The sequence below is a fragment of the Lygodium microphyllum genome, chromosome 5 (genome assembly GCF_053477565.2).
Source record: "Lygodium microphyllum isolate KBCC chromosome 5, Lygodium_microphyllum_v1.1.10, whole genome shotgun sequence".
NCBI lineage: Eukaryota > Viridiplantae > Streptophyta > Polypodiopsida > Schizaeales > Lygodiaceae > Lygodium > Lygodium microphyllum.
The window spans coordinates 113,473,838-113,488,900 of NC_141139.1; positions in this window are offsets into that span (position 1 = coordinate 113,473,838).

The window sequence follows — 15,063 nt, forward strand, 5'->3', positions numbered from 1 at the left end:
TGCATTTAGTTTAGGGCTGAGAGCCCTATTTTTCCCCTTGGAATAGAGCATATTTTCGTACATCTTCCTTCTTCTAAGGAGGGATCTATATGAGCTAATTTGTTTGATTTCTTTAGGCCAAGAGGGCTAGTTGTTTTAAGGTTTTAATGTTTGATTTCTTTAGGCCAAGAGGGCCAGTTTTTTTAAGGCTTTAATGTTTGATTTCTTTAGGCCAAGAGGGCCCTATGTCTGTTTGGTGCAGGTATGGTTAATGGTTAGTTGTTTTAGTGATTGCAACATACATGTTTATGAAGTCGCTGGAGGGAACCTATGCTGTGAAGGAGCTTCTTGTGGCCATTCCAGGTGGTTTCATCCCCTTTTTGAGTCTTTGTCCTTAAGCAATTAATGATATATATGCCTATGAGGGAGACTTTCTTTTGTTTATTGGGGATCGGCAATTGAGGCATGAAGTCCCAGGTTTAGGTTATGTATGTCTATGGGAAGTTTGAGTAGTCATTGAATCCTGCAAAGGCATTGTCAGGCATTGAAAGACATGTTTTCAAATGAATTTCTAGTGGCCCTGTTGTGTTGACCTGCTTGGCGGTCATTTTAGGAGTTTTTGTTAGTTGTGATGCAGTTAGAAAAGCCTACTAAAACCACCCGAAAGGGAAAACCCTAAATATTTGAAAGAAAGTATATGAATATACAGAGGTGTGTAAAAAGGGATTCTAACTCCTAAAGCAATAAAATAGAAAAAAAAGAAAAATCCTCGAGCAGTTGTTTATCACCCTATGAAGGCTTGATAGGTTCTTGGGGACGAGTCTGACCTAGGGCTGATGCCTTGTCTTCCTAACGATGGCATCTAGCTGGAAAAATAAGAATAGAAGAAGGTTGGACTGAAAATAAATATGAGTGTTAGAAAAGGATTAAGTGTCGCCTTACAAGGGTTTGGTAGGTTCTTGGGTACCGAGATAGGACTACACTCAACTCCCTCCCACCCAAGTGTGGAAAATAAGAGGCTAAAGGACCCATGTGCTACAAGATAATATTTGTTGATCAGACTATAGGAGTCCTCACCTAATAGGAGCTCCTAATTGAGTTGTCCCTGGTAAGGTCGGTAGTTCAGGCCACCACTTAGGATTCCCTCTTTGATAGATCTTTTTAGCTTGGTTGTGTTGGAACAGTTGGTTAGTGACTATCTTTAGGCTTTTTATCAGATTATGCTAGGTCTACTCCTCATGGATTTCATGCCTTGGTTTTGTCAGGGGGTAGGGTGAGAGCTATGATGTGTTTTGATGCGTATCTATTTTGTATCAACTTGATGCTCTTTACGATTGTGCTGTGCAAATCTGTTCGTGGGATTCGACAGGCTGAGTTGCCCTATCATGTGGTTGCTAATGACAAATGATTTTTGACACTGAGAAGTGCTTAAAAATAGCCAAAAATTCTGAATTTCAAGAAAAAAATAAACTTCGTTGAGGGCGATAGCTACAATCAATATGATTTTAAGTGGCAATGCGCAAAAAGTGCTTTAAACACCCACTAGACAGTGGTCAGTGAATTTTCATAGTTTTTCAGACTGTCAGACAGGACTTTTGTATATGTCAGTAGTGGGGGACTTTGAGACGGACGCCTGGGAATTTTCAAAAGCTAATTCGGAGGCTGTATGATCGAATGGGGTGCCCGGGAGGTCAAGACCCAAAAGGTCAAGTGGAAATGGACTTGAGAGGTCCTAAAGGATGTGACATTTGGGAGCTCCCTTTGGGGGCCCAACCAAACTTGATTTTCATGGGGAGGGGCCATTTTTTTCGGTCGTTGATCAGGGGGAAGGTGCCATGAAGACCACTCCGATTTTTGTGGGAGAGGGGCTATGGTGGCTGCAAACAACCCCCTCAATTGATTTGATGCCCGATCTACATTCTTCCTATGCTTCCTATTGCTTATCTTCACTCCTCCAATGGCTACCCGGTTGTTGAGATACAAAATTAGTATTTCTCTCTTCTTCCTCTCTCTCCCCTTAAGAGGCAGTTCATGCCCATGAAGAAGATTAAAGACTGCTTATCTGGCATGGTATCGGATCACTCCTAGATTGGTGGAGGGCTAGAGTTTATTGTTTGTATGTGGGCTAAGCCTTGAATGAAGGCTGATCTATAGTCCCACATCAGTTTTTAAAACCCGCAATTCTATTTTACAAAGGAAAATTGCTTGTTTTTGACATTTGATTGAGCCAATGTTGTTCTTATGGAGTGAAAATTGGTAGAAATGTTGTCCATTGTTTGCTCAATGCTTGCATGATGGAAAAATCAAGAAACATAAAGCCAAAATGCTGGAAATAAATTTTTGAAACTCGTAAAACATCGATTTTATGATAAAAATAGGATTTTTGGTGTTTTCGGGTGGGATAAACCAATACTCATGGGATAAAATGCTAATAAAATCTATATTGTTGTTGTTTTAAAAATGAAGAGCCATAGATCTGAAAATATATCAAATTTTTATTGAAAAAATAGAGAAAAGTAGAGAAAAATGAGAGAAAATAAGATGAAAAATAGGAATATACCTTAGAAAAATACAACAAAATATAATAAGTGGTTGTGGATGTATGGTTGGGCAAAGCATGAGGTTTGGCCTTAGTTTTCCTTATCTTTTTGTCACAGTATGTGTTTTATCACTTTTTATACGTTGAACTATGACAAAATAACCTCTATACATTATGCAACGAAGCAAAACTTAAACGATGAGGGGGAGTAGGATTTTGTGCAACAGTTTGAGAGTTGAAATAATAAAAGTTCTAATAGGGTTTTTTTAATGCATAGCATTTAGGAAACGGTCTACTTGGAAATAATGGATCTAGTAGTACAAGATTCGCCTTGGTGCTAGATTCTTACAACAAAGCATACAAGTATTGGTTGGAATTCATGGAAAGATTATTTGTGTACTACCAGCTAGGCTCATTTTGAAACATAATTGTTTGTGCGCAATGAGACATCCACTATTGCATTGATCATACATGTGGTATCAACTCCTAGAAATGCATAGCAATTATTTGAATTATAGTTGACCCATGTTTAAGAGGGTGAGATTCCCCTTGCCACAGGATAGGTGTTCGTTTCATAGGGGAAAATTATTGGTGAGAAATATGGTATCTCCTGGATCTCGCTGACAAAGAGAGGAGTTTTGTGTAAATGTATTTATATGTAAAAGCAGCACATCTAGGGGCCAATCCCCAAGATGTAGGAGAACATCCAAGAAGCGCTCCAAGAAGAACATCCATTGCGTATGGACAGGTCCAGCAATCTCCACTTCATATACAAGATGCATAAGAAGGTGGATTTGTATCATGAGCATGCTGGTGGGCAGGTATTTCTCAAAGAGACAGACCGTCTCCATTACTTCCCACCTCGCAGATTCAATAGAGGACGTCTTAATCTCCTTCTATGAGATCCATTGCACCAAAGTCGACAACCTATAAATGACCCCGTGTATTTTTGAAGTAAGATATCCTACGATCGTGATCGGTAGTACAAACTACCATAAATGAGAAAACATTATGAATAATGGCTACATTCCAAATAGCAAAATGCCCACGCTAATTACAATCCATTCGTAGTACAAACCTAACATATCTTATGCCAATCATGGGATTTTAGCCCTGATAATTGGTCGTCTTTAGAAAATGCAGACCTAAGAGAATGCATCATACCCGTCGGAGTGCGGATAGACTTGATTACTTGCTTCACAATGCACTCTTCTTTAGTGGATAAAACCCAAGGAGCGCGAGGAAGCTGCACGTGACCATCAGCACTCGACTGCGGCCAAAGTGCCTCCATCTTACCTATCTTTTTCAAATCCATTCGTGCCCCTATAGTGTCTCTCTTTCCTTTGATATGGTCCCATAACAAGCTGCCCACATTCTTGAAAATATGCATGGGATCCAACAAGTGGTTGACTTGTAAAAGGGTCCAATATGGCAACTCGTAGAAAACTGAGAACCATTGCATTCCATTTGGATGTGATTCTGCATGGACCATTTTCAGCACGTACCAGCTTGCGGCGTTCATACGTGTTGGAGGTCGTCCAAGGAAACCTTCCCTGAGTTCATGATCCTCCGGCAAGAAAGCAGCGTGTCCTTGATATATCATCTTCTTCATGGTTCATGACCTTCGGGAGTCTAACTGTGGCCCGCACAATGGACATCATGATAACCTAAGATTACCAGACATGTTCCAACACCACGATCTAGTGGATACTTGCTTGAACGAGATAAAATATAGATATTACCAGCGAGAACGAAGGCCTGCTCACCTGAGCACTCTCGGAATCCCAAAAAGTCATGCATCGTCTACATGAGAATGGCTCGAATATTGACTGACCGTCAATCATCGTGCCTGCTCATATCTTGCACGGTGACCCTCTCCTCCCACAAAATCTTAAGCTCATCGATTAATGGACAAAGGTACATGTCCATATTTTTGACTTTGTAGCAGCCGGGGACGAGCAAGCTAAGGATGAGATGTCCTTTCTTCGTAGAAAGCCATGGAGGGATATTGTAGCTGACAAGGACTATAGGCCACATACTGTAAGAAGTTGATCGCAGACCGAATGGGCTCATGCCATCCATTGCAAGACCGAGCCGAAGATTCCTTAGCTCTCAGACAAAGACTGGGAAGGTAGAGTCAATGTGGCTCCATGAGCGTGAGTCTGCTGATATTTGTTGAACTCCATCCGTAGACCTATCCTATGCATGCCACGTTGTCAAGCTTGCCATGCCAGACATATGAAACATGTGGTTTATGGGGGGGATAAGCGAAAAGTATCTAAGAACTTTTTGAGGGATGGTTTGCCCTTGCAAGTCCTATCGATACCTGTGAGCACCACACTTTGGACACATCTCCATAGTCTCGTATTCTCCTCAAAACAGTATGTAATCATTGATATATGCATGGATGTTGTTGTAGTCCATGCCAAGCTTCTGTAAAACATATCGTGCATCATCACGAGACTCAGATATGTTATTTGCAGGTGGTAATATATGATATTTCAATAACCTGAAAAAAATCATAAAACACCGTGAAAAAGCACAAATGTTTGTAATAATAGTGCCAAAAAAAAAACTCAATAAATCGTATGTACAAGGCACCTAAACAATTCGGTCACACTTGTATCGCTCCACCCATATTTTGCTTGCACACTTAAGAGTGCAAGTAGTTTCTTCAGCCGAGATACTTGACACCCATCATATAATGGTATGGATGCTTCCTCTCTAAGCACATCAGAAGTCTCGACATCCATGGGAATCAATGCATCGATCATTACCTCCATCTCAGGCTCCAAGATTGTAGGTAGGTCTGGAAGGTTGCCTGTCTCCTCTATCATTGATGGTATAGATTGGCCTTGTGAGTTGTGGATTGGCTCTTGCACTCCATCCATCGCACACCCACGTACTCTTCTAATTGGCCGCAAAGGGTGCACTCCCCCTTGGGACGAGACATCACCTCCCTGGATAGAAAATTTGCCAGTGAGACCCAATCTTATTGTATATGGTATTCAATTAGCTTGCGAGTACAATGCATGATTGATATTAACTTCAAATTATTGTTTGTTGAAAATCCACAATCGCCTGATCAATGATCTCAGATTGAAACTTGCCAAATCGTCGTACGTGTTCTATAGACAATCAGCGTTTTCGTCTAATTGCCAGCTTGCATTGAGAGCAAGGACATGGGACACACTGATTAAGATACGCCTCACGATCTTGAACAATAGGGCCTTCTTCATTTTTCATTTTGTCTACGTTACAACAAACAATTTGTTTTTGTTATCATTCTTTTCTTTTCTTAGATTGTTATCCTCTCCTTCCATCTCTCTCTCTCTTTTTCTATGACCTAGCATATAGTATCATAGAACACTAGTATTTAGTACCTAGTACTCAGTACCTAGCACATAATATTTCGTTTTCTCTCTTCCTCTCCCTCTCTCATTTCCTCTCCCTCCCTCGCCCTCACCCTCTCTTTCTCTCTTTCCCTATTAGGTTTAATGATATTTCTAATTTTCTCTCTACTCTCTCTCTCATTTTCTTTTCTCTCTCCTCTCTCTCTCATTCCTTTTCTCTCTCCTCTCCCTCTTTCATTTCCTCTCTCTCTCTCGCCCTCACCCTCTCTTTCTCTCTTTCCCTATTAGGTTTAATGGTTTTTCTCTCTTTTTCTCTCTCCTCTCTCTCTCTCATTTTTTTCTCTCTCCTCTCCCTCTCTCATTTCATTTTCTCTCTTCCTCTCCCTCCCTCGTCCTCACCCTCTCTTTCTCTCTTTCCCTATTAGGTTTAATGATATTTCTTTTTTTCTCTCTCCTCTCTCTCTCTCATTTCCTTTTCTCTCTCCTCTCCCTCTCATTCCTCTCCCTCCCTCTCTCTTTTTCTCTCTCCTCTCCCTCTCTCATTTCCTCTCCCTCCCTCGCCCTTACCCTCTCTTTCTCTCTTTCCCTATTAGGTTTAATGGTTTTTCACTCTCCTCTCTCTCTCATTTTTTCTCTCTCCTCTCCCTCTCTCATTTCCTCTCCCTCCCTCGTCCTCACCCTCTCTTTCTATCTCTCTTTCCCTATTAGGTTTAATGATTTTTCTCTTTTTCTCTCTCCTCTCTCTCTCTCTCATTTTTTCTCTCTCCTCTCCCTCTCTCATTTACCTTTCTCTCTTTCTCTCCCTCTCTCATTTCCTATCCCTTCCTCACCTTGGCCCTCTCTTTTTCTCTTTCTCTATTATTTTTAATAATTTTTTCTATTTTTCTCTCTCCTCTCCCTGTCTCATTTTCCTTTCTTTCTTTCTCTCCCTCTCTCACTTCCTCTCCCTCCCTCACCCTGACTCTCTCTTTCTCTATTTTTCCATTAGGTTTAATGATCTTTCTCTCTTTTTCTCTCTCCTTTCTCTCATTCCTTTTTCTCTCTCCTCTCCCTCTCTCATTTTCTTTTCTCTCTTCCTCTCCCTCTCTCATTTCCTCTCCCTCCCTCGCCCTCACCCTCACCCACACCCTCTCTTTCTCTATTTGCCTATTATGCTTAACATCTTATCTCTTTTTCTCTCTCCTCTCATTCTCTCTTTTTTTCTCTCTCCTCTCCCTCTCTCATTCCCTCTCCCTCTCCCTCTCTCATTTCCTCTCCCCCTCCCTCTCCTTCTCTTTAATTTCCCTCTCTTTCTCCCTCTCCCTCTCCCTCATTTCTTCTCCCTCTCTCATTACATACAAATTATACAAAAAATAAATAAATAAGAGAGAGAATACACTCTCCCTACCTCTCGTTCTTCCATTTCCTTCCTCTCCCTCTCGCTCCCTTTCCCTCTCTCCCTCTCCCTCTCTCATTTCCTCCCCATCCCTCTCCCTCTCCCTCTCCCTCTCCCTCTCTTTCTCTTTCTCTTTCTCTTTCCCTCCCTCTCTCATTTCCTCCCCCCTCCCTCTCCCTCTCTTTCTCTTTCTCTTTCTCTCTCCCTCTCTCATTCCCTCTCTTACTTCCTTCCTCTCCCTCTCTCATTTCCTCCCCCTCCCTCTCCCATTTCCTCTCTCTCTCTCTCTTTAATTTCACTCTCTTTCTCCCTCTCCCTCTCCCTCATTTCTTCTCCCTCTCTCATTATATACAAATTATACAAAAAATAAATAAAAAAGAGAGAATACACTCTCCCTCTCTCTCGTTCTCTCATTTCACCCCCCTCCCTCTTCCATTTCCTCCCTCTCCCTCTTCCTCCCTCCCCCTCCCATGGTGCTAAAGGGTATCGCTATTGATTAGAGTTTATATATCCTCGCTAAAATGGATCAGAATTTTATCTGAATCATGAGGGGTAATAATGCCAGGAGGCATATTACACGGTGGATTCCGTGCCACGGTGGATTCTGTGAGGTTTTACGGTGGATTTCGTAAACTTTGATTACCGGGGCTCATACACAATGTGGATTCTTTGTGCGAGAAGTTGATGGGGATGCCTATCCTTTTCGGCGTTTTGTTAATTTAGTGTGTACATGGGTGATTCCGCAAAATACATATTTAAATTAATAAACATTTATGAGTTTAGAGTATGCACTCATGATAAATTAAGGTTAGGATTGATTTCTAACCAATTGATTTATTTATGTAGTTGAAGACTGCTAGGTATTAACTTTTGTCGGTTTAATTGTATTATTTTACTAACAATTGTGAATGCTTCAGTTGATGTGTAGAGATAGCAGCAGTGGCGGTGGAAAGCATTGGAGGATAGCGTGTATTCCAGTTATTGTCAATATTTTGATGGGCGCATACCTTAGGCATGGCACCTATATTTTGTCGCGCCTATTTATCAAGGTGTTTGATATTTATTTATTATTTTTGTATGCGCATGGGCGCACGATTTAGATATTTGCACTTGGAAATTGTTTTGGGTATGCTTGACTTCTTGGGCGCCCACCCATTAGCTTTATTTCTATTTGGTACAAAAGCAAACTCAAAAGCCAAAAGCGTGCTATTTTGTAATTTGGGCTATTATTTGAGCTTGAAGATGATTAATACTAAAAATACATGCTTTGTGGAGCGCTCACACAAGGCATGGGGGGAGATTGCACCCAATTGGTCTCTTGTTCATGTCGTGCATGCTTTCTACATTGATTTGTGTGCAAAAAGTAGAGTTCTTTTATTCTTGGGGACCTTTTGACACTCACTATGCGTGCTTACGACATCCGATCTGTGCACCAGTGGTATCAGAGAGAAGCTGAGATCGAGATCTTCCAATTGCTTACTATCTTGCGCGAAGGCGGAGCTCCTGGAACAAACAAGCTCTACACTGAGTTTCATCGCGAAGGGCCTGACGGTCAAGAACCTCTATCTGCAGCCTGTGATGGCGAAGGACTGGCCTGAGGAGGCGGAGCACCACAAGGAAAGCTCCTTCTACAAGTCGTTTTTCAATAGATAGTAAACTCTTCTTCCATATCTCAAAAAAGTTGAAAATCTTAAGTCAAAGCTTAAGTAAGCTTAATAAGAAAGCTAAGGCCCCACAATTTTATAATCGGTGGCAACGACATTTTCTGTTTGAGACGACGGTGAAAAAACGGCCCCCCTCCTAAATCAAATTCGTTGGCAAACAAACTTAAGTCTTCTAAAGCTTAAGTCAATTAAGCTTAAAAGAAGCTTAATCATCTAAATCTTTCAAGCTTGCTTACTTCTGCAAGTCTTGTAAGTCCACAGAAGTCAAAACAAACTTACTTCAACCATTCCCATAAAGACTGCTCCTGCGTAGAAGCACAGAGTTCGTGTATTGCTCTCTGGAAGACTCTATTCATACACCAGACTTGCTGAACCAGTTTCAGCAAATGCAGAAGGTCATATGCAGTTCATACGCAGTTCCTACAAAGACAACAAATCCCGCAATTGCAAAAGACAAAGACCGTAAAAGCCAAACAAAATTTATAAGCCTTGTATACCCAACTTTGAGCTACGCTCATCCTGCTAATGAGATTTTGAGAGTGTGAGGTCTTTTGGATTTTTACAGGATGATGGAACAAAATATGGACGATTTAATGGCTGAAGGTGATTCACCCGAACCAACGATGGAACAAAAATTGGATTTAATTATGATGCAGCTTGATGAAGAACGAAGAGCCCGACAAGCTTTGCAAGTTCAATTGGCCAATCTACAATGAACTACCATCGACAAAGATGGACCGCAACCCGAAGATCTTATACGACGTACCATCGATGCGACGCTCGAAGCTCAATCCATCCGGAAAGAAACAAAGATAAGTAAAAGAAATTTCAAATTTCGTACTTTCAATGGATCTCAAGATGGAAAGACTGTACTTGCATTTATCAGTCAGTTTGATGATTACTTTTATGAAGAGATATATGCTGAGAAAGACAAAATTAAATGAGTCACTAATCATTTAGTCGATCGAGCATCTTTATGGTACATTGTGGTTCGCAAGAGCATTGATTGTCCCACTACTTGGGAGAGTTTTCAAAAGACGTTTTTTGCAGAATTTCCTTCCTCCTCAATTCCATGAAAAAGCCATAAAGCAATGGGATCTTCTACAGCAAAGAGATCATGAACCTATTTCCCAATACATTGAACGTTTTTGGATTGCCCTACTGCAACTACGCATGCTCGAAGATGTACCTGAAGTGACTCACAAACGCAAGTTTATGTCTGGATTACTTGGACATTACTATGCTAAAGTCAATATGTTCAAGCCAACAACCCTTAAAGATGCAATTTCTTTGGCTCATGACACTGAAGACAAGATTCGAGGAAGAGACAAGCGTCCTCAACAATTTCAAGCTAATGGTAACTATGGTTCCAAGCAATTCAATTCAAATTTTAGAAGATTCAATCAAAGTCATTTTCTTCCATCTTCATTCCGTAAGTCTTGGACACGACCACATGCTTTGCCATCAAATACCAATCCAAACCCTAAGCCATCCTCACAGCCAAATCCCAATATTCCTAAACTTCTTGCCATTGCTAACAATGTATCTAAAGGCAAACCCATAGTTTGTTACAAATGCCATCAACCTGGACATCTAGCAGCCAATTGCCAATCAAAGAAACCACTTGTTCATATCAATTATCTTGGAGCAATGGAAGAAGAACGTGAGGAAATGCCTGGCTTTACAGAAGATGATGATGACATTGGTACTACTTCGGATACTTTGCCAGGTATGCCAACTCCACATTCTTTGTTGACAATGAAATGTTTTGTGCATGGTAAAGAAAAGATTATTTTGCATGATGATGGTAGCACACATGACTTTATTTATGCAAAGTTAGTGAAAGAATTGAAATTACAAACTGTTTCTACACATTATCACATTAAAGCAACATTCTTAGGTACGAGATGTAATGGAACACAAGAGGTGCATAACTTAGAAATTGAAATTGGTGAATATACTGAATGAAGGAATTTCCTAGTTGTACCTTTGTAGTCTAGTGATATTATCTTAGGTATGCCTTGGCGTCATCAGTATAATCCTAACCTAGATTATTCCACGCATTCAATTAAAATTTATTTTCAAGGAAAACAAATCATATTGCATGGTATGCACTCTTCTAATAATTTTCCACTGCTTACTCATACTCAAGCTAAACGTGTATTACGTAAAAGTAGAAAATCTTATTTAATTTGGGTGAATGAACTTCAAGCTAAAGAAAAACATATGAATCCTAGGCATACACAATTTCTTGCTCAATTTAAAGATTGTTTTGCTAATGATTTACCACCTAGACTACTACCTTTACGTCCTGAAGATCACAAAATAGATTTAATTCCTGGTACACAACCACCATGTAAAGCACCATATAGGCATAACCAAATTGAACATAAAGAAATTCAAAATCAAGTAGAAGAATTGCTAAACAGAGGATTAATTAGACCTAGTAGTTTTCCATTTGGCGCACCTATTTTACTGGTAAAGAAGAAGAATAATACTTATCGCATGTGCATTGCTTATCGTGCCCTGAATAAAATTACTGTTAAGAATAGATATCCAATATGATACAAGGAGGCATATTACAGGGTGGATTCTGTGCCACGATGGATTCCATGAGGTTTTACGGTGGATTCCGTAAACTTTGATTACTGAGGCTCATACACAAAGTGGATTCTTCGTATGAGAAGTTGATGGGAACGCCTATCCTTTTCGGGTGTTTTGTTAATTTAGTGTGTACATGGGTGATTCCATAGCGGGTGATTGCGCAAAATACATATTTAAATTAATAAATGTTTCTGAATTTAGAGTGCGCACTCGTGATAAATGAAGGTTAGGATTGATTTCTAACCAATTGATTTATTTATGTAGCTAAAGACTGCTAGGTATTCACTTTTTTCGGTTTAATTGTATTATTTTACTAACGATTGTGAATGCTTTAGTTGATGTTTAGAGATAGCAGCAGTGGTGGTGGAAAGCATTGGAGGATAACATGTATACCAGTTATCGTCAATATTTTGATGGGCGCATACCTTAGGCATGGCGTCTATTATTTGTCACGCCTATAAAAAATATATCATCTTTGAATCCCAAAGCATTCAATCCAATAGAGAATTTAGGTGATGAATCAATCCTTAACAAAGATACCTAGCCAATCTTGAGTATTTCAAGCTATGGCAACCTTTTCTCATGTTTCTCATGGGCAAATACCATCTAAGGAGGTTCCACAATGGGTCAAATACAAATCTTTTGGAAAGGGCCTTAAATAGGCTTAGTTGGGTTTAGAGAGAGCTAGTCCACTATTTGCATTGGTTAGTAGACTCTTCTCTTGAGGAAGATAGTGTATTCTCACAATATCACAAGATCATGCACTTAGTTGGTACCAACACAATGCAAAGTATAAATAATATAAATGAGGACTCTCATGAGAGAAACCACAATGGCATGGATATTTCTAGGACCCCCTCTTGATACTTAATAAATGCTATAACAACAAGTGATTGATGCTAGAAACATGAATGCTGGAGTCTTACATATACACTACATGTGTCTCAAAGACAACACAAGGAAGATTCATCAACTATGAAGCATGGCATAAGAAAACAACTCCCTACAAGTGGTAGCGCACAAATGTCCAATAGTTCCTCAAAGCTTCAAGAGGACCATTAAATAGTTGTAGCATTTGTAAGGCCACATAATATTGAAGAATATTGAAGCCTCAAGCTATTGATCATAGCAAAAACTAGACATGGATTCTAATATTTGTAGGTCACATATTTGTAAGTGATTCCAATATGGAAACTTTGCTTTATGTTTTGATCTAACACATGGGATGTGGACACAAGTAATATTTTTTGGCAATTGACATGGAAAAAATTGCACTCTAATTAGTCATGGAGGGCAAACTAGGCTTGATCGCCTCTATTTCAATGAGAGGGCATGTGGTATTTGTAATTGTTCTATATCAAGATTAAAGGTGCAATCAACCCTTGTAAGCAATATGAAGGATACAATGAGAGAATTGGAAGCTAGTTCTTGTAATGCATCAAAATTGTCTTACAAAAGCAAAAGGAGGATAGAACTATTTCTATCAAAGATGACCATATGCTATTGTAATTTAATAACCTCAAGTTGTTGCTATCAAAGATTTTAGCTTGTTACAATACCTTCACTTTCAAAAATCCAAATCCTATGAATACTGTTGCTTCATTAACTTGCCACCATAGATAGAAATGAGAAATGCTAAAACAATAAATAAAAAGGAATCAAATCCTCCATGATTGCTAGAGTGGGGCCTATTGCATCTAGAGGGCCCAAGATTACAATACATCCACATCACCCTGAATCTTTTGCCATGGAACTAGTGGCCAAAAAAATAGATATCAAGACCATATTTTATGTATTTCACTTCTCATGCTTCAACCCATTATTTTATGATACAAATATGATGAGCTCTATACATGTTGATAGTGATTATTACTAAGGTTTAGGCATTTGACCCTACAAATATAGGTTTCTACTTGGCAATATTTTTTGTCCTCTAGAACAAATGAAGTTAGCAGGTCCCTATGATTTAGCTCCTGTAGCTCAACATGTGAAGAATCAACATGCTCACCTTGATAGTCCTTGCACATAACCTTTTGTAGTCCCAAAACATTTTAGTATGGTGACTTGTTTTTCAATGTTTCTAGGCAAGCTTCAATTAAAACATTTAGTCCTAATTGACCTAGTATAGCATGTGTAAGATTTTCCTTCATTGAGGATGGTGGTAGTCAATGGTGAGGTTCAATTTCTTGTTCATGTACCAAAATTTCAGCTACTTATTTATTTTGGTTGGCCTTTTTGGTTTTATTATGATTGATCATGGAGACATCATGTGTGAGGCAAATGATTTGCTTCAATTTTTTGTCATGGCTAGAGACATTAGTTCATGTGCACTAAAGAATTTGACTACTACGAGAGACATAAGGTGATGTGAAGTTGCACTTATCCATCCAAAATAGAGATTCAAGTAGGCTTAATGGGAATTTAGGGGAGAGGCTATTGATGGAAAGGTGAAGCTCAACCATATTGCAAGAAATTTCAAGTAGGAATATTTGGATATTGTAGCTTACAAATATCTTATTCTAGCTTATGAATATGGTGTTATCTATTTGGCCAAATAAGGAAAGAAAGGGCTCAACAAAAGGTTACAACAAGTGAAATTGTAGAAAAATGTGCCATATGTATTTTGATTTTGGCAAAGAAGCATGCAAAGATTTTGACAAGAAATTGAATAGGTATGGGTGCTAAAATCATGTGGACTGCACAAAAAATGAAGATAGCTATTGGATTCTAGAGGGCTGAATCTTGAGGAAACTTTTTTAGATGATTGTAAAATCCATGAAGGAGATGGAAACATTCAAATGCAAGTTGAACGATGCTTGAAGATAATTTGGAAAGGATTTTTCTTCTGTGTGTGGCATCATCAATTATATGAAGAAAGTAACCTCCTAATCATGAGGGGCATTGATTGAGACTACACCTAGGTTTAACCATGAACTATACTCGGCATGTCGCTAGGAATCTTCGCAACACATGTATTAGGTATGTTATTTGTTGTACCTCTTTCACCTCTATGAGATTCTAGCTCGGCATTCCCTATCTTTTGTTAGACATTGTATCATTCTATGTAGAGATTTGAAATTGGAGGAAAGTGAATGTAAGATTGACTCAAGAGATGTGCATACTGCAAAGAAAAACCAATAATTGTAAATGCAACAAGTTTCCAATGTAAAGGATTCTTTTATCACTACAATGAGTTAGTGGGATGGTCTTTTTTTTCCCAATTCTGATTGGAGTGTTTGATGGTGGATACACTCTTGAAATAAGTACATGCATTAGGGCCACTAAATTTTTTTTCCCCTTGCTCATGTTTCAATACATTTGTAGAATGCATGTGGAGAATATACTCTCGGGGGGATCACTCATGAATATATGTATGTATAACGTAAGTTCAAAATAAGGGGTTTTAAAACACCATTTGTATAGATCTTTTACATTATACAAAAGGGTGTCATATAAAGGGGTTACTTACAGATTGAATAAAAAAGGGTTGTGTTTTATTCAAGAAAAATTCACAGATTAGGATATTTATAAATAGGCCATGAACGCAAG